This window comes from Stylophora pistillata, chromosome 3 (assembly GCF_964205215.1).
Source record: "Stylophora pistillata chromosome 3, jaStyPist1.2, whole genome shotgun sequence".
Classification (NCBI taxonomy): domain Eukaryota; kingdom Metazoa; phylum Cnidaria; class Anthozoa; order Scleractinia; family Pocilloporidae; genus Stylophora; species Stylophora pistillata.
Window position 1 is genome coordinate 44,790,965 of NC_142521.1, and position 19,719 is coordinate 44,810,683.

At 41.0% G+C, this 19,719-nt stretch overlaps 1 protein-coding gene and 1 long non-coding RNA gene across 6 annotated transcripts in view; one reads left to right on the plus strand and one right to left on the minus strand.

Annotated features, from left to right (window-relative positions):
• Window positions 1–5,260, minus strand: part of LOC111335086 (melanopsin) — a 27,733-nt gene extending 22,473 nt beyond the window's left edge. For 3 of the 5 annotated variants that reach the window (XR_015998909.1, XR_015998908.1, XM_022940936.2), the window contains exon 1: window positions 5,121–5,260. The gene's annotated coding sequence lies outside the window, so the exon portion shown is untranslated. The remainder of the gene's footprint in view (window positions 1–5,120) is intronic. The other 2 variants (XM_022940934.2, XM_022940935.2) reach the window with 1 other exon arrangement.
• A 6,571-nt stretch (window positions 5,261–11,831) lies between these two features.
• LOC148736333 (uncharacterized) lies at window positions 11,832–15,097 on the plus strand. Its single transcript, XR_015999399.1, has 3 exons — window positions 11,832–12,426; window positions 13,107–13,166; window positions 13,749–15,097. It is a non-coding gene; the product is annotated as an uncharacterized LOC148736333 (long non-coding RNA).
• Window positions 15,098–19,719: the final 4,622 nt, after the last annotated feature.

Consider the following 19,719-nt stretch of genomic DNA (forward strand, 5'->3'; position numbering starts at 1 on the left):
GGGATTTGTCACAGCATGATGCGGCAGGTACCAAGTATTCTTGGGTTCCTTGGCAGCGATCTCGGTGGGAGATAACCTTTTGGCATAGCCCTTGGCAATGTAGGTCTCAACTGTGTGGTAGTAAGCTTTGGCTCTTTCACTGTCTTTATCCAAGCTTCGCTCCAGATTTATAAGTCTTTTTTCTGCTAGGGGACGATTGTTCGGGAGCATGACTTCTTCATTCTTCCACAGGAGACCAGTTTCATAATGGCCAAGGTCAGATCGAAAGTTGGTAGCTTCTTCTAAATGCTTGAAGGCTCTTTCGTCCTCTGTAGATCTTGAAATGTCACAATTGAACTTGGTGCCAAATGACTCTGTCTTCCACCAGTTTTCAACTTCTTCATTCAAGGTGGTATCTGAGGTAACACAGTGTCCAACAAAGCCTAAGCTTGTTCTGGGGGAAGGAACACCTCCCGCTAAACCAGCAATCGTCCATCCAAAGTCAGTTCGCACAGCGTATGGTTGGCCCTTTGGACCACGTCTGTGTTCATGTTGGATCATGGCTTCTGTAACTTGTACTCCAATAAGTAGGCCTATCTGATCAGAAGACACAGCAGGGATGTCTAGATCTTCAAGGTGTTTCCAGGTTCTTCTAACGCTTTCCTTGACAAGTCTCTGTGGAGGGACATTTAATCTGGGGACTGTCCACACAGGGTGGATATGAACAGGCATGTTTACAGCTTGTTTCCCCGTTGGCGTCACAAGAAGATTCACTACTCTAGAGCACTGCGGAGTTCCATTGTTTTCAATGTTTCCCAGGCAAAGTAATCGCTCCGGTCCCTCGAGATTCAGCTCGTCGGCAATGTCTTTTCTTATCAAGGTGTCTGAGCTGCCGTCATCCAGAATGGCAAACGTTTCGATCATGGCCACCCCGTTTTCACCTTGTATTTGGACCGGGACAACTTGGAAGTAAACCACTCTCTCGCTAGCTGCGAGGGAATTGGTGGTTGCCACATACGGCAGGACGTTGCCGGGGGACAGTGGGGGCTGAGCTTGTGGGTCTTGAATAAGCGGTGGCTGAGGTGTTGCACGTTCATAGTGTAGCAGACTGTGATGATGTCTCTTACAGTTGGTAACTTGGCAATGAGTTTTGTTCGAGCATTTATCAACTTGATGTCCCTGCTTGAGACAATTGAAGCACACTTTGAAACTCTTGGCCAGCTCATAGCGCTCAGGTACAGACTTTCTTTTAAATTCGTTACATCTGTAAAGTGGGTGAGCTTGATTACAGCATAGGCAGGCTGGTGACTTCGGTTCTTTATACGTGGGTTCTTCTCCCTTTGGTTGTGAGTCGCTCTTGATGTACAGTGTAGAAGAATTCATGGGTGGATACTGTTTTGGGAATTTACGCCTGTTAGGTGACAGACATTTTGCTGGTTCCTCGTACACCAGGTGTTGTCTTGCTCTGACATGTTCTGAGAGCCATCGGTCAAGGTCAAACAAGTTAGGCCTTCCCTGACTTTCATGTTTCTGAACTTCCATCGCCCACTTTGATTGCAAAAGCTCAGGGAGCTTTTGAACAGCAATGTTCAAATTTGTCTCACTCAAGAGATCGGCAATGAATCTCTGTCTGTGAAGGGTGACGACAGTTGACCTCAGTGCTTGGTACAGCTTCGTAAGACCAGTATGATCTTGAGGGCGTGGCGATGGCGTGTGCTTAAGAGCAGTAATGGCTGCACGCACAATCTTTCCAGAGTCAGCGAATCTTGCTTTAAGCATTCTAAGAGCCAATATGTAGTTTGCGCCATCTTCTCCAAGGAACTGGATTTCTGACTCTGCAGCACCAGTTAGAGTGTTCTGAAGATACGCTAAACGCTGGCTGTCATTGAGAAAGGGCTGATCATGCACAATGCTCTTGAATCTTCCAATCCACGAAGGCCAGGCAAGCGGTGAGCCATCAAATTTTCCAAGGTCAAATTTGGGAAGTGAACGTTCCATGGCAGAAAAGCTGCAGTGGTGATGTGCTGCTAGCCGAGGCTGAGAAATGACGCCATACTCGTCAAGTTGATCTATCCAAGTATCTGGAGGGGGTCCTGGGAAGTCAGGCATCAGACCCCATCTTGGGTGTGGCTGTAATGATGTTCCTGGTAAACTAGGCCTTGGTGACACAACTTGGTTGGGTACAGTCCAACCTCTCCAAGGGGGGCTTGGGGTAGCTGGTGTGCTAATTTGATTTGGGTTAAATGGGAGCTTGTAACATGTTGCAGAACTGGAAATTGAGTCGGTAACAGTTGTAACTGTTCCAGGATGAGTAAGAGGAACTTTGGGTGTGGTACAACTTGTAACTGGCACAGTGGTTGGATTGCTTATACTGGTTGTATCATGTGCTTTATTTTCAACAGTGTTTATGGGTAGCTGCTTTACTGGACTTGTTCCAATTTCAATTAGCTGATGCGCAGGCGGTGGCGAGATCTGAACAACTGAGGTTTGAACTACTGGGCCATCGCTCTTGGAGTTCTCATGGCTAAGTAATTTGTCAACATTCTCTTTTGAAGATTTCAAGGGTTCTGGTACAGAAATTTCTTCCACTTCTCTCACGAGTTTGACCTCCAACATAGCTCTTTCGGCATAATACATCTCAATATTGTCAAAACAATCGTAAACAGGGGCAAGGGCAGCCTCCATCCAATACTCTGGTTCATCGTCATCGGGATTAAGCTCAAACAAGGATTGATTAATATTCTCTAATTGGGACACAGCTTGCTCAAGGTTTAACTTCAATGAAGCGAGTGTTTCTTTGCTTAGGTGCTTGCTAATGTGACGGTTAATCTGGTTGACTAACCTCGTTACGTGTGCTTTCTTTCCACGTCGAGTTCCTCGGATTTTCCGGGTTTCTTCGTGAGCCGTATTATCCCTTGTTCCAGCCATGTAATCCCGAAAGTCCTCAGAGAGAGAGCGACTCAGGCTTGGCAAGTAATCTCGGGGTTTCCTTCTTCCAACTTCAAGCAAGTAATCCTCAGGAAACCGGTCGGGGCCTGGTTGTTTATCCCACAGCGAACAATTTGATTCGGCCATCTCGCTCGTTTAGGACAGTATTTCCGGTGAAATATCCGGCTCGAAGGACCAAATAATGTGGCGAAGGTTATCCGAACAAAATAAAACTTGGACAACGAGCGAGAACAGCAAAGGTTTTAATTCGTGATCCGAAAAACTACGCAATAACACAACAAGATGGCGGGTCCGACAAGCACATGTTTTTGTCTCTAGACTGTGGGGGACTAGGTTCTATTTTGATAGAATCCGCTGGCTAACGGGCAGTTGGCAACACTGTGCGTCAGGCGGTTTTGTGCTTTGCGTAGTTTATACCGCGGTAAGTCAGCCTCGCACGTTCTTGCACTGCCTTTCTGCACGTTTTATCGAATAAGGTGTATTATAAAATGATTCATATTCTCCTGATATTTTTGTTAAAGTTTTTGGTATGCTGGTCTTTTTTAGCTTTTAAGTACAAGAGGGATAACTTTTTCGCAAAAGTTAATTTACTTCATCCGTACTACTCGTGGTACAGATAACGGATTTCTACGTTTGTAAATCAAATTTTTCAAATATCCATTATAATTTGTTTCGTCCAGCCACCTATTATGTAAATAATATTTCGACGTATTAATCTTTCATCATTTCGCATTTCACAATTAATGGGTAAAAGTGACTGATGAAGCTTTGAGAGCCTTTTTCGTATTCACAATTATCTCACCAATATGCAGAAAACCATGAACTAGTCAATTAGGATCAGAAATACTAAAACAAAAATCTTTTCTTTCTGAAGTAAGCAAGATTGTTTTTTATGTGGATTGTGGGATATATCACAGTGGCTTTAATTTATTTTACCGTAAAAATATTATTGAAATATCGCTGAATAGAGATTTCATAAACAACAGTTCAAAACCAGTAGAAACAGATTGTCTTGGATAAACCGCATTGTGCAAGGCGCTTTTTAATCTTTTATTTTCTCAAACCTTTGTGTTTGCGCGGTTAAGCAAGGCGTCAAAATTTCATGGTATGAAATTGGAAATCTTATTTACACAATTTTAATTCTTTCAAGTTTTTTTTCGGACATCATTGAGTTGAAAATATACACCCCCGCACACTAAAAATGGCCTAGTTGTAAATCATGTCACATATTTCCTTTTTTTCCTCACATTTCGTTTGAGCTATCTGTGGTATAAAAGCTTAAATAAAAACTTTTATTTTCGTCAAAGCTGTGAAAATTTTAACAGTATCGAATTGACATTTTAATTTGGTACAAGAGATCTTCGCTTCTAGACGAGAATCACAAAACATTTATCTAGACCATGCATTTCCCCAGAGCTTTTGCATCACCATTTCGAATCCACTTAGGCACACTGGGCTTGTTAGATTATGTTTTCGGATATGGTGAACTGAAAAACAAATCTTATTTCATTAGATAACAGGAAACTTTTAAGGAAAACATCTCTTTCTTATACTGTAGAAAATAATTATCTTATTGAACTACTAGCCTGCATAAACCTCCGAACAAAAACACTATTTGCGTAAACGTTTATACCCGAATTACCTTGGTGATAACAAAATATTAAAAAGATTACAAAAAGTTTGCAATACTGGTGAATCAGTGAACGGTGCATAAAATCTTTTAAAGAAAATTATCATTCTAAATGTATTTTCATGCTGAACGATATTAGAGAAAGTATAGAACAGCTCTCCTGTTTTGATAAGACTTGCTTAATGTGTTTTCACTTTCTAATATATTTTTTGTCAAGGGGAGTTTAATATTTTGATCTCGAAATGGGCTTCGAAATAAGTCTGCATATTAACAGCCTGTTATTGATCGTTATCCGAAAACGTGTTCTTTAGAAAGTTCAAGTGCAACGAATACAGTTTCTAGAAGTTTTAAATTTATTCGTAGTTTTGCAGTAGAGAATTCCATATAATATATAGAATAAAGGACATAATTTTGCAACAAAAAAATATCTTCGAAAGATCTTGCCAAAGACTACTAAAAATTGCGTTGTTGCAACAGTAACAAAGCAAATTTGATGGAATATGAGGCGACGGCTATGGATCACATACATTTATTTCACCTAGACCTGGAGAAATGGACTTACCTGTTACATTTAATTTTCTGCACTTAATGCATCTACTTCTGTTTGATGTAAACTCTGATTTTCCCGCTGATGCTGTAGATTTCTCAAAGGAAAGTCTTCATGGCGTAAACGTCTTTGTTGTATGATACTTGGTACGAATAATGCCCCCTTACCTACGAGGTATTAAATAAAAACATTCCATAATGAAGTCAGCGTGAACTATGACGTGATTGGTCTGCTGGGCCAGGTGCTGAAACCGCTAAATTGGAGTAAGAAATTAATACGAAAAGTTAGCACAATTGAGTTATTTGCCACCAGCGTTCAAACACCGATTTTTTATAAAGAGAGTGATCCGATTCGTTTGTTATTATGCGAGCATTCACTTTTGTTCTAGAAGGGGCTTATTTCGCAAAGATGGTTCTAGCTGCAGGAAACTACTGCATTTTGATCGAGCAGCATTTCTCATTAGTTCATTCTCTCATTGACTAGCAGACCTGCGATGAGAATAATAAAACTGATCTTTCAATTTCTCATCTTTTTGCTTTTTATTCATTTTAGATATATATTTTTCTTTTTTACTTAAATTTAATTTAATTTAGAAGCTTGCGATGAAAATGTATTGCATTCAGAAAAGTGAGGAATTTCTGATAGAAGTGGGATTGGATAAAAAGAGTTTTGAAAGAGAAAAGGGTTTTTTTCTGATTATTACCGTTGGCTGTGTCCTTTGTAATATCCAATTTTCGTAAATGCCCTGCTCGTAATAGACATTTTATATTTGATTTAAGATAACATAACAGATTACCACAACAGCAGATTTGTAGTGGTTTGTGGTTTTCGGGAACAAAGCTAAAGCAACACAACTAAAAGTTCAGAGAAAAAATGCGGAAATCTTGACAATTCATCTACTCGTTCTTAATGATTCCTTCTTTTATCTTAGAAATGAGGCAAAAGTTGAATTAAAAAGATTTAAAAGCATAGTTAACTTTAAATAAAATGCTTATGGGAGAGTTGTAAATAAAAAAAGATTAAGAATTCTAATAAAGTAATGGATAAAAACCGTTAAAAAACTATTCGCTAATTTTTAGCGCTTTCTGCTTTATCTTAGCAAATGACTACAAGGAAACGATGTGAATAGTGACTTTATCAAAAAATCTTTTCAGATCTTGAAGATATTTAAAAAAAAAATCTCATCAATGTGTGGGAAAATCACGGTGCGCACTAAAGAAAGATTTCAAACACTTGTTAGGCGACCCTAAGGTTTCTAGCCTGTTGGAGTCTCTGTCTACATGTATCGCTAGGTTACAGAGTAAGGCCCAGCGATGCCGTTTCTTAGATTCATGGGTATATATAATCTATATATATATATATATATATATAAATTATATATGGGGCTTTATTTGAATCGGAAGGAGATGTTATCCTGACTGAGAAACCGAGACAGTTAAAATCATGACCTTACTCTATATAGCAGATAATATCAGCTTATCTTGAAACTCTAGGTTTTAATTTTGTTCTTATTGTGAAAAACGATCTTGAATAATTATTATCTTGAATAGAAAACCCCGTCGGTTTCGAAAGGGTCACGCAGATCAGTCACCGCTATCGCTCAGTCACTGAATACTTATTTCTGAATTTCTTATTTCACTGAATTTCTTATTTCACTGAATTTCTTATTTCACTGAATTTCTTATTTCACTGAATTTCTTATTTCACTGATTTCTTCCTATTTTTTTCAGAGAATAAACGATGTTCATTTTACAAAACGCGTCGCCGCGAAAATTCACCCTCTATAAACAATCCTCTGCTTGTTGTCGCTTGATTTTGGCCTCTTTTCAACGATATTAAGAAAGTAATATTTTACGGGGAACCTATCGTGTCGCTTCATCATCAAGCAAGCAACTTTCCTTGATTAAGAGCCAAGAGTTCATGTTAATAAATTCATTCAACGTCAGCGCAGATTAATAACACTGATAACGGTCTGATAAGTAAGCATTTGTGTCAAACTGCTCATGCTTGTTATAAACTCCAATGGTTGCTAGTTTAAATAGATATTCAGCGTCCGTCCACAAGACTTTTACTTTTAGAACGAGACAGATGAGATAATATGGTTGTATCTACAAAAGCATTTTTAGCTAATATTTTTAATGAATAAAGTAGAACACTAATCACATTATTTGCTATCTCGATGAGCATCGCTAATTTCCAAATCAAGCCCTTGCCACAAATTAATTAATGAAAGTCCAACCGAATGAAAAGCGCTTTAATGAACTCATATTGCCTGAGTACCCAAACTCTTTTCACATCTTTTTAGAACACATCGTGGTCCATTTGCCGTGGCCTGTTAAATGTTATTTTTTTTATGTACTTTCCACTGAAATGTGACTTTATTAAACAGCCTATCAATGGCGATAAATTGTTAATTTGTTCAGTGAATTTTGCGGTGTTTCCCAGCCCGATGTATTTTTCCATTCACTCGGGGGAGGGAAGGGAGGGGGCCTTGGGTTAATGTTTTCTCTTTATTTAACCAGCTTCTGAAAAATAACGACTTGGGCAGAGATATTGGTCATTGTTTTCACAAAATTTAACACGCCTCTTACGTAAGACTGCTAGGAATATGGTAAAAACATCTGAAAAACTGTAATGGAGAAATTATGAGGTCTGTTATAGCGACAGACATAAGCACGAGATATTTAGTCCGACATAGCTATCGATATCAAAGCTATTTTATTACAAATGTATTGCTTCTTGAAGGTCTGCGACTTTTCCCGAATCTACATGTACAGTTAAACTACAACGATAAAGCTTAAAGGGATGCATATTATGATTTGTAATTATACATACCAGACCTTTTTATGAGCCAGATGTTTTGTGGTTCGCATTGCATTTTTGTAGTAATACCCCCAAACTCTTTTCAACCTGGACGCGCTGCTTACGGCGGACCAAGATAGAGAATCAGAGGAATTAGACTACAAAGATAAAGCTCTAAGTAGATCATGTATAATATAATCTGTACATATATATGGCATACCCCTTCATAGGCCATAAAAGATGACCTTTATTTCATTTCAAAGTACTTTATTTCCGAGGGTCACTGCACGATAACTTTGGGTAGAATGCGAAATGTGTAATGTCTGTTATAATTGGTTCTAGTTTGATTTCCTATCAGATTGATAAATCATGCAGACATATGGACAAATGGACATCCATTTTAGCATTTGAAGCCTTTTTAAATTTTGTGAGCTGGCAGATGGCCTTTGTTTCTGTTTGGAAATAAAAATTTCTTGTTATGTTGTTATGTTCAAGTCTGAACAGTGCAGGCGTCTTATTAGGGCGAGTTAAAGTGAATTGTTATTGCCCGAGTGCTAGGGAAAAACGTAAAGTAAATAATTCAGCTTGTTCAGAACGGGTCTAAAGTTTAGGTCCAACATAACCCACCTGCTGGATAAAGAACAGTACGGGGTCTCACAGGTGTTTCATAACGTATAAGAGATATATGGCAGAACGATCTACGACAGATTTACAGAGTACAATGTCAGAGTCACAGAGCTAGTCTTTGTTGCGCCAATTTTTCGAGCCATCGGGCCTCAAGTGTCTCGCCTCCCTCCCGAAGCACATTCCTCCAACCTGCCCTGTCCTCCACAAGCTCTTCCCAACTACCAACGTCCACGCCCAGGGCCACCAAGTCACGTTTTGCCACGTCTTTGAAGCACAGCATAGGGCGACCTCTGGGTCACGTTCCCGTGCGCAACTTGCTGTAGAGAATGTCTTTGGGAAGGCGGTCATCGGGCATCCTGCGCAAATGCCCCAGCCAGAGTATACTTCGAATCTTCAGAGTCTGAAACAGGGAGTGGCTACCAGCACGCGATAATACCTCCTCATTTGTGATTCTGTCCCACCAGTTTATCCCCATGATGCGCCGTAGGCGACGGAGATGGAAAACATTCAGCTTCTTTCCGTGGTGGGCATATGTGGTCCAGGTTTCTGCCCCGTAAAGGAGAGTGTTCAAGATGCAACTTTCATAGATGCAGCACTTTTTGCGGGTAATCCGGTATTTGTTGCATTGTGCCATGTACGCTCCACAGGTGGCCCAAGCTCTGTCACAGGCTTTTTCACAGTGGATTCTTCATTAAAGAGTTTGTATAAAGAGTTTGTGTAGTCTCACAGTGGATTCTTAAAGAGTTTGTGTAGTTTGAGCTCCGTAAAAGTAAAGTTATGTGAAATAATCAAAGAAATAAAGTCTTACCTTCATAGAGAGTGGTCTGTGTTGTTCTCTTCGCGATTTGAGGCCGTTTTGATGTGTTTTAGCTTGACACCCTAATCACCACTGAGTCACCGTGCACAACATATGGGAAGGTAGGAAACTTCTGTTGACACATGCTCGCCAAAATCGCTCGAAAACAACACTTAAAAACTCTCCCTCGAATCAAAATTTGGCAGGACGAAAGCCAAATAGTTTTCCTTTAAGTTCACCAAAAATAATCTCACAAAGGTTGGTTTTGTTGGTTTTGTTGGTTTTGGCGCAGTTGAATATTTTTATAGAAGCTGCGCGGTATAAATTTCAATTTAATAATAATAATAATAGTTTGTCGAGCAATCAGTCCAGCGAGAATTTCAAATTAGCGGCCGTTCTGAATTCTTCTAATGCGTGAAAGGAACATCTTGTGCAGCTGAGAGACCGTTAATGCGCTGTAAACCTGGACCCCAGTCAAATCTCTCTCAACGGGTCCTCCCCATAGTCTTCTAACACCAACCCTTCATACATACTAAGGTAGCCCGGATAAACTCTTGGGGTAGCAACGTAATTTACTTTCATTTGCGTGATTCTTTCTGAGGTTCCAACTGATGTGTCCACCAGGTGGTCTTTCAGCAACTTGTTTGCCACTGCAAAGCCCACTCCATGGATGTGGTGTGCACCCTTAGTTCTACCAGTCCAGAATAAGGTGTGGTGTTGTTTCGTGATCGAACCAGACCCGGCCAGTCTGGTTTCTTGTAGTGTGACTATGTCGGCAGCAAGCGTTGTGAGTTCACGGTCTAGAAGGGCAGTTTTCCGTGGAAGGCCTTGCACGCGGAGGTTTAGCTCTGGGTCATCCGTGAAGCCCGGGAAAAGATTGCAAATATTCTAACTTCCGAGTCGGAGTATAGTAGTTGAATTCTGTTTAGCAGGTGAGTGATTTACGTCCGCGGTTGCCTGACCACCTCATCGAAATAGCGGACATGGCGGGGCAGCACCTAACTGACCAGGGGCTGCCTGGTTTGAGGCGGGCGGTAGCTTATCCATAGAGCTGAACAGCCCTTCCCACCTTCGCAGTGGATCCGAGGCGCTCTATCTGACGCCAATTGAACATGAGCCTTAACCCGTAACTATCCTCCACCGTGTTGTTCTGGAGCACCGTGGTATTGCTTCAAAGGAGTGACCTCTCCATTGTACGAGCCCAGGCAATGAAGAGGACTCATGTGTTGCCCCGGCGACGCGAGTCACATTTAACCAGGGTTGACAGAGTCCAAAGAATAACAGGGTCAGTATGTTTGTGCCAACACTGGCTGCAGAGGATGGCCGTTGGCTCACGGCGAGCTCATCTGCCCTTTGACAGGTCTTGTTTTTTTATTACTGCTGGGTGTCCCCACACCCTCCTCACAAGGCCAAAGCCGAGTGGGGGAGCCGGTTTAGTCGCCGACGACCCGACCATGGTACAGCTAGCACTGGTTTACATGGTACCAGTGGGAGTCGGAGACCCAGCTGACACCAAGATGTAATAAATGACAACTATAATATGTTGATACGGTTCAAAAGTTACGAAATAATATAAAATCATTATTTAATGGCAAGGATACAGTGTTTCTAATTAATTAATACTCTCCTGGCCACAGCCACATAACCCTTGTAGGTAGTCAGTTTTTGAAAACCATGTCAAAGCCGGGCCTCTTTTGAAAAGGTATCAACTGCTATACGATGGTTTAAGGATTATCAGAGCCGTGTTTTCAAACGAGATCAGAATACGTCATGGGCTCCACTAAGAGGGGAATCCCAGGACCAATGTAAGGTAATGAAAAAATAGTACTCGTTTCTTTCGCTACCTCTTGTTGGAAGCTGTTTGTCGCTGTTAAATAATCCGAAAAAAACAAAATCAAAACAAAACAAAACTCCAAACACTAATTTAACAAAGAAAAGTTTTAATGCATTTATCATCCATTTGTAATTTTTTTCCCTGTTTAACGCTGTTTGCTTTAGTTTCTCCAGGAATTTATTGGAGCCTCTAGTACTTTACAATAACGGGTGCTGGCTTCCAAATAATTGAGTAACGTTTTGGGTAGTCGTCTGTTCTTTCAAATAACAAAGAATACCATTAAAGAAGCAAACAGACTGCAAAAAAAAAAAAAGTAAAAAACAAAAGATAATAATGATAATAAATAAATAAATGAATAAATAAAACAAAACTAAACTAAATAAAACAAAACTAAACTAAACAAAGCCAAAACAAAACGAAAAAAACATTATTCCATGACGAGCTTTGCTCAAGAAAAAAATTCTCAGCAGGCATCGTAAACTGATGCCGAGGTTTGGGGAAGAAGGCGTTGGGTGGATGTCATCACATTAATTACACCACAATGTAATTATACAGATTAGCTCTCACGAATCCACGAGAGATACGCGATTGCGTGCGAGTTAACACGGGGTCATCTGTTGGCGATGAAAATCAAAATTATGAAATGAAATGAAGTTTGTTGTGCGCGTAACGCTCATAAAATACTGCGTTTTCTCTGTTTCTGCCTATTTCCTTATAACGACATTTTTAATCACGTAGTCTTTCAAAGATCCTTCCTTTTCACAGAAGAGGCAATACCGGCGAGGCGCCGTATTCGAAAAAGCCTCTCTTTCGATTATTTAGGTATGATTCTTTCGCTTGGTTTGCCATAAAACAGTAACAAAAGATATCGCAATTTTCATGTGCCGTACGACCTGAATAACAACCGTATCGAATTTCCAATATTGCGTCACTTGGTGGATCGATCAGTGTTCACGCTTTGCGATCGTAGTACACGATGTTATTGTTTTGGTACAAAACCTGTGGCGGTCGCACGACTTGGCCTCGTATCCTGGTTAAATTCTTACCAATATTATAATGTTAAACCTCGACGAGATTTTTCATGTCGAAATGTCGAAAAGCATCATGTTTTCGATTTCGAAACCATTCGAAATGAAGTCATAGAGGCAGTCGGATTTTCGACGTGCGACTTTCCACCGGCTAACTTAACCACGCAGAGTCTTTGCAGGATTACAAGTGCCACACTTGACCCTTGCAAGCATTGGTATCTACTTTTAAAAGAGGTATGTGACGTTCCTTTGCGTAAATATTTCATAAGCGATGTATATAAGATATTTCCCGACGAAATCCAAAGTGTGGCGACGCGGGGACTTCAGCCGGCCAAGTCATCGCTCGGAGTAGTGGGGTTAGCCAGGATTCCCGACCTCGTTCACGTTGTGTTCACGTTCGGTCTAACAGCTGGTCTATCTTCTTCGTGATAAAATAATACCCGACGAACTTATTAAATCTGCGGGATTTATGACTATCGTAAATCTGGTGAACTCCGCCACACTAGACTTTGAGCCCGAAGGCGCGAAAAATTTATCTTTTGGCGCCAAACTCAGTCACGACTCCGAAGAGCTCGCTTCCTAATTTACCGAAAGATCAGTTAGAGTAAATTTCCTTGGAGTGGAACTGAAGAAGCTTCGAACACAGATTTCTCATCTCGAATCAGCATGGAGTCAATTTTACAGACCCCTTTTTTCCACCTCAATGTTCGTACCTTGTCGTGGTGAGGTGGCTTAAGTGCCTCAATGACCAATTGCACTACAATGCCTTTAAAGAATTCAGCTTCAGTTGGTGGGCTGTATTTTCTGCAAGGTAGAGGCCAGACTAACACGGACGTTGTCATTGTAGTTATTGTTATGATTATCGTAATTATCATTATTATTAATGATTTTGTTATTGTTATCATTATCTTTAGGATTGTGATTGAATCATTTTCAAAATGAAATAGGCTGCTCAATGAGGATGGCATGCTAAGGCAAGTAGATTTTCATTTATTTACCCCCCCCCCTCCCCCCAAGTAGAAATTCAAGTGTTTCTGATAGTTTTTCTCTTCAACAGATTGTTAGAATGCAGAAGATTTTCTAAGACACATTGTACAGAGGGCTTGTCCTGAGTAGTTGTTTTCTGATTCAAAACCACCTGCCTGGTTCTGTTTCTCTTGGGTAGTTAGTCCATGGACTGTTGTTATCTGATGGCAGAACTAACAGGTGGATCTGTTTCTCTTGGGTAGTCAGTCCATTATGGGCTGTTGTTATCTGATGGCAGAACCACCAATCTGTTCTGTTTCTCTTGGGTAGTCAGTCTATGGACTGTTGTTATCTGATGGCAGAACCAGTCCCTATTTTTTTTCAGCTCTATGCTGTCAGTCTTTTATGGACAGTTATTTTTATCTGATGGCAGTTTTAGCTTGCTCTTTTTGTTTTGAAAAATGTGTTGCTTATGCTGTTTGTCACGTATCATCTGTTATTAGTCAGAGGCACTTTGGTCAATCAATGCTATCATTGTCTTCATTATTATTATTGTTAATTCAGCTGCTACTCTTCTCTCTTTGCCACAGGGCCCACTACAGATAGCACTAGCTTAATGAAGTCCCAAAACCTTTCACAATGAGCCAACTCAAGAATTGCAGTCCTGAACAGTTTTTGGGGTTTTCCTGGATTTTCTTGAAATTATTTTGTCTCATTTTCAATTACTTGGATACTCATTCAGCTAGACTAACAATAACACCATTTTGTTCATAGATAAACATTGAAATAATCATAATAGTAATATAAATGATAATAATAATAATGATTTGTTATTGTTACTGTTATCATTATCATTATCTTTATGAGTGTGATCATCATTTTCAAATTGAAATTGGCTGCTCAGTGAGGATGGCATGCTGAGGCAAGTAGATTTTCATTTAATTCCTCCCCCCTCCCCCCAAATAGAAATTCAAGTGTTTTTGATAGTTTGTCTCTTCAATAGATTGTTAGAATGCAGAAGATTTTCTAAGACACATTGTACAGAGGTCTTAAATAGTTGTTTTCTGATTCAAAACCACCTGCCTGGTTCTGTTTCTCTTGGGTAGTTAGTCCATGGACTGTTGTTATCTGATGGCAGAACTAACAGGTGGATCTGTTTCTCTTGGGTAGTCAGTCCATTATGGGCTGTTGTTATCTGATGGCAGAACCACCAATCTGTTCTGTTTCTCTTGGGTAGTCAGTCTATGGACTGTTGTTATCTGATGGCAGAACCAGTCCCTATTTTTTTTTTTAGCTCTATGCTGTCAGTCTTTTATGGACAGTTATTTTTATCTAATGGCAGTTTTAGCTTGCTCTTTTTGTTTTGAAAAGTGTGTTGCTTATGCTGTTTGTCACGTATCATCTGTTATTAGTCATAGGGTGACTTTGGTCAATCAATGCTATCATTGTCCTTAGTATTATTATTATTAATTCAGCTGCTACTCATCTCTCTTTGACACAGGGCCCACCACAGACAGCACTAGCTGAGTGAAGTCCCAAAACCTTTCACAATGAGCCAACTCAAGAATTGCAGTCCTGAACAGTTTTTGGGGTTTTTCTGTCTTTTCTTAATTTGTTTTTGGCCCAGGTTCAATCACTTGGATACTCATTCAGCTAGACTAACAATAACACCATTTTGTTCATAGATAAACTTTGAAATAATCATAATAGTAATATAAATGATAATAATAATGATTAGATTAATGGAAATAATCATAGGAATTATAACCATCAGGATAATGAACATTTCTCTAACTATTGTAAATATTTTTATCATTGTTATTATTATTATTATCATTATTATTGTCATCACTGTTATTATTATTATTATCATTATTATTGTTATCAATGTTATTATTATTTCCATCATGAATTATTAGAGATGCTTGGGAAAAAATGATCTATAGTTCCCTCCCACTCATTATTCTTTCAGTTAAGTGAATTAAGACTTGTGAACAGTTACTGCTTTATTCTGTCATTCCTGATGACCGTAGAAATGGTGAAAGTCCACAGATATTATCCCTCTAAGAGTCTCTCCAGGTGTTTTTTTTCCTCTGAATTTGGTTACAACAGAATGAAGGGCATCAGAGTATAGTGCGCCCAGCTAGACATGAATTGCATTAATATTACAGGGTCATTTTGCTGTATTCAGGGTTTAATCTTAGCCTTCTACAGACAAGTTTGTACCTCAAAATGCAAAACACATTTTATCGTTTTTTAAAACAAACTTACAAAAACTGCCAAGAAACAGCTACTAAATTGATGGAAACATGACGAACAAGTCAACTAGACTGTGTACTTCACATCATTGAAATCAAAGTATCACTTTAGGAACATAAAATCGCAAGGTCAGTTTCCTATTTTTAGTGCCTGAGAAAAGATCAGGCCACCAGATTACTTCAAACTCTCTGGTTGCTCGTCCCTCTCAATTTTCAACAACCATTTTAGTTTACTGGGTGAGAATCGTGCTTGATTTCTTGCCCCATGCTCTTTCCTTGGCCGCCTGTAAAGCTTGTTGAGAGTTTAACAGCTACTACTTGCAGCAACCTCCATATTCCTTCGATAGCTTTTCTTTAACTCTAATGGTACAGAGCTTTGATGACTCAGACCAGAAATAACATCATTCACTCTACCATCCCTGTAATAAAAATCTTTGGATTTTTCTCTCCATACAGGGGGCCGCAAATGCATTTTTTCCCTCGCACGTTTATAAAAGCATTCGGCATGCCTGGCAACAAAGCTTGGATGTATGTTTCAGGAACTTAGTATCTTTCAACTCGACACCATTTGCCTGAAACCAAAATGATAATTACGAAAGTTAAGAGATTATTTACTTCTGGAGTGAAATGTACTAAATGATTTGCCCTTTCAAACATAAACCTGAGTTATCAGGTTTTGTCAATCACAAAATTACACACCGGGTTATTAGTATTCCTCGGGGACCTTCCTATATTATCATAAATATCTAAGACAAGCAGGTCTTTTAGCTAGGTAATCTATGTTAAAAATCGCGCTGTACAGCACTTAGAATTATTTTCCTCACTCATTATTTTTCTCACTGCAACTTCGCGTACTACTCAATTATTACTACGCAGTCATATCTGGTGTCCAATTGGGAGAAGAGCTTGTTATTATTTTTGTTTTAGGGCCTGATTACATGAGCTGGGCTGGCCCTGTTAGCCAGGCTGATTTCTTTTGTTTTGGTGTTGGCCAAAGCGTGAAAACAAAAGGTAATCAGCCCGGCTAACCGGGCCAGCTCGGCTCATGTAATCGGGCCCTTAGAGGTGAATTGCGATTTCTTTTATGTCCCCTATTTCGTCGAAGAAAAGCTCGAACAAATACTGAAAGTAATGAGTAAGTCACTATGAACAACTAGTGCAAAGTGACAGCACTATCGAGCCAAACTGAGTTTAGTATCTTGTAGGGAACTTAAAGAGCACACGGAATCCGCATTGCAACACACCTTTATTCACTCGCACACTCCTTCTATATACATTACACAACCTCCTTCACGTGCTTCATGCTAATTAGATTACGTCATCACCGATATTATTACACAAACACTAAATCCCTCCCTTGATTGAATTTAAACTCAGCTATAATCCCTGGTGCTATTTTCGGTAAATAAGCGAAACCAACAGAACTCGTTAGCATACTAAAATTTGCAATTGTTCAGTCAAAGTTCATTGACAACTGTTCAGTGTAACTGATAGTCCCTCAGATGTGCCGGTGCACGTCTGACACGAGCAGATCTTCGCGTATCTTGTTCCGCTGCCCGTGGAAGATTCATTGCCTGTAGAAGATCAAAATCCATCACATAATCATCTTCCTCCCGTACAGCAGTGTTCTGGTGTAACTTGTGGACATGCGATACATTGCGCATGAACACACGTCCATTTCTTCGCTGCAGAATAAGGCTCGGTCCCTTACGTTCTAGCACTGTGTAGGGTTGAGGGTCATACAGCGTTGATAGCTTGTTCTGCCGCGCCTGCAGTAGCAACACTTTGTCTCCTGATTTGATGTCTGATGGACTCGCTCTGTTTCTCTTGTCTGCATAAACCTTTGTGCGCTGCTTGGCTTGTTGGTCCTTACCCTTTGCAGACTGTATTGCAGCAGATACAGCATTCGACATCCGTGTCTCAACTTGTGGGACTTTGGTTCTGATCTCACGTCCTAAATGTAGAAACGCCGGCGACGCTCCGGTAGTCGCATGAGGTGTCGCACGGTAGTTCAGTAGGAAGGCAAACATGTCAGTGCGCCAATCCTTTCCTTCAGCATGCGCAGTGCGAATTGCCTTCTCAATTGTCTTGTTAAATCGTTCAACCCCTGCATTCGCCTGAGGCCAGTAGGGTGTGACCTTCCGATGCTGGATGCCATGCGTTGCCAGGTACACCTCAAATTCCTCTGACACAAGATTTGCACCGTTATCTGTGACTACTTTCTCTGGAAGCCCATGTACAGCAAATATCTTTCGAAGATGTCCGATTATGGCCGCAGAGGTAGTTGAGCGTACAATGACTACTTCAGGCCAGCGCGTACATGCATCTTCACAAACCACGAGACTTTCTCCTGTAGGGAACGGTCCACAGAGATCGATGTGTACCTCTTGCCATGGTTTGTCAGGCATCACTGTAGGTCGGAGTGGCTCTGCAGTAGACTTGCCCGCAACAGATTGACAGGGTAGACATGCCTTGACCATTGTCTCCACTTGATGTGTGATACCTGGCCACCAAACCTTCTCCCTGACCATCTGTTTGGTCCGCACAATGCCTTGGTGACCCTCGTGTGCATTTGCTAAGGTTGTTTGCCAGAGGGTACTAGGCATGACAATACGATGTCCTCGCAAGATGATTCCATTGGTCACACACAGTTCATCTCTGACCCGCCTGTAGGGCCTGAGCTCTGGTGTGTCTGGCCACTCACAGTCACTCAGACAACATCGTACTTGCTGTAGTATTGGGTCTGCCTCAGTAGCATTTGCAATCTGCTCAAGTGTGAGTGCTTTTGGAACCGCGTTGACTGTGACGTAGTTAATATATTCTTCCGCAATGTTCCTTTCCCGGAACGGTTGGTTTTCTAACGGCAATCTTGAGAGGACGTCAGCTGGGTTTGTCTTTCCGGCCATGTGTACAACATCAAATGTGTATGGCTGCAGTCGAAGTGCCCATCTTTCAATCCGAGGCGGTGGCTTGGATTTAGGGTTGTAAATAACTTCGAGCGGCTTGTGATCCGTGTACAGGGTGAACAGTTTACCATACAAGTAAATATGAAATCGCTCGCAAGCCCACACAACCGCCAGTGCCTCCTTTTCGGTCTGAGAATACCTCCTCTCAACATCTGTTAACGTGCGACTCGCATATGCCACAGGATGAACACAATCACCACGTCGCTGCAGCAAAATGGCACCAAGTCCAACAGGACTTGCGTCAACTTTCAGCTCCGTTTCAGCGGCTTGGTCGTAATGTGCAACAACACAGTCACTGGTTAGAATGACTTGAAGGCGGCGAAATGCCTCTTGTTGCGCGTTACCCCAGACCCACTCTGTATCACTCCTTGTGAGCATCCGTAATGGCTCAGCGAGGGTTGCAAAGTTTGGGATAAAACGCGCACAGTAGTTCACTAACCCGAGAAAACTCCGCACTTCCGCTGCATTCTGTGGTGTTCGCGCGTTCCTCACCGCTTCAACCTTCTTGTCGTCCGGTGCAATGCCATCGGCAGAAATCTTAAATCCAAAAAATACTAATTCTGGAACACTAAAGATACACTTCTCTCGGTTAAGCGTAAGTCCCTTGTTCTCAAGGCGTGCAAGTGTAAGTTCCAAATTCCTGTCATGACTGTCTTGGTCAGAGCCAAACACAATAATATCATCAGAAATGTTCCTTACTCCGGGAATTCCTTGAAGAGTTTGCTGAATGACATATTGGTACATTTCTGGTGCTGATGACAAGCCAAATATTAAGCGTTTGTAACGCTTAAGTCCCTTGTGTGTTGAGAAAGTTGTAAGCACTCTAGACTCTGGGTGTAGTTCGACCTGATGATAGCCCCATCGCAAATCAAGCTTAGAGAACACAGCTGCTCCATTAAGTGCTTCCAATGTTTCCTCAAGTGTTGGTATTGGATGTCGCTCTCTGATCACAGCTTCGTTTGCACGACGCATGTCGACGCAAACCCGTACTTCGCCATTGGACTTTGGGACCGCGACTAAAGGCGAAACCCAGGGCGTTGGACCGTCAACATCCTCAATAATGTCGAGATCTTGCAATTCATTGAGCTTTTTCTCCACATCCTTACGAACGTGAAAGGGAAGGCGGCGCTGCGGTTGCGCAACTGGAGAAATTTCTGGGTCGATGTGTATTTTTAATTGATAATCCCGCAGTTTGCCAACGCCGTTAAACACTGCATTATGTTTGTCCACAATCACTTGTACAGATTTCACTGTAATTTGGTTAACTGTGCTCGGGTATTCCGGGCCAACTCTTAGTAACCCAAGCTCCGTTGCAGTTTCCTTGCCCAACAATGATC